The sequence below is a fragment of the Cynoglossus semilaevis genome, chromosome 7, assembly GCF_000523025.1.
Source record: "Cynoglossus semilaevis isolate Cse_v1.0 chromosome 7, Cse_v1.0, whole genome shotgun sequence".
Taxonomy (NCBI): Eukaryota; Metazoa; Chordata; class Actinopteri; order Pleuronectiformes; family Cynoglossidae; genus Cynoglossus; species Cynoglossus semilaevis.
In genome coordinates, this window is record NC_024313.1 from 12,454,593 (window position 1) to 12,455,029 (window position 437).

Genomic DNA, 437 nt, shown 5'->3' on the forward strand with positions numbered 1-437 from the left:
CCCCCCCCCCCCCCCCCCAAGTCCCTGTGAGCTCACTGTCGCCATTTCTAATCTGGCCACCCTGAGGGAGCTGGCGGCCGAACCTGATTCCAGTCACGCTGCCCTGCTGTTTGCTCTCCGTTCCACCTGAGGGCCAAACCAAGCCCTTCCAGGTCGGAGCGTGTTTATCATTCCTCTGACGTGTTAACGCAGCGGCGTCTGACCATGGCATTAAAATCTCCCTCAGTTTTCCGTCTGGGTTCCACCATCACGTCTGCGCTCTGCTTGTTTGCGCGACACACACGTGCGTTGCCGGGTAAAAAGGGCAAAATCGTTCACGCTGCATCCTCAGAGGGAGAGAGGAGAGAAATGAAAAGGGGAGCAGAGGAATCACAGAGGGTAAAGGGAAAGGATGGAGAGGGGGGAGGAGAGGGGACGAGGGGGGAGTGCCTTTCTGT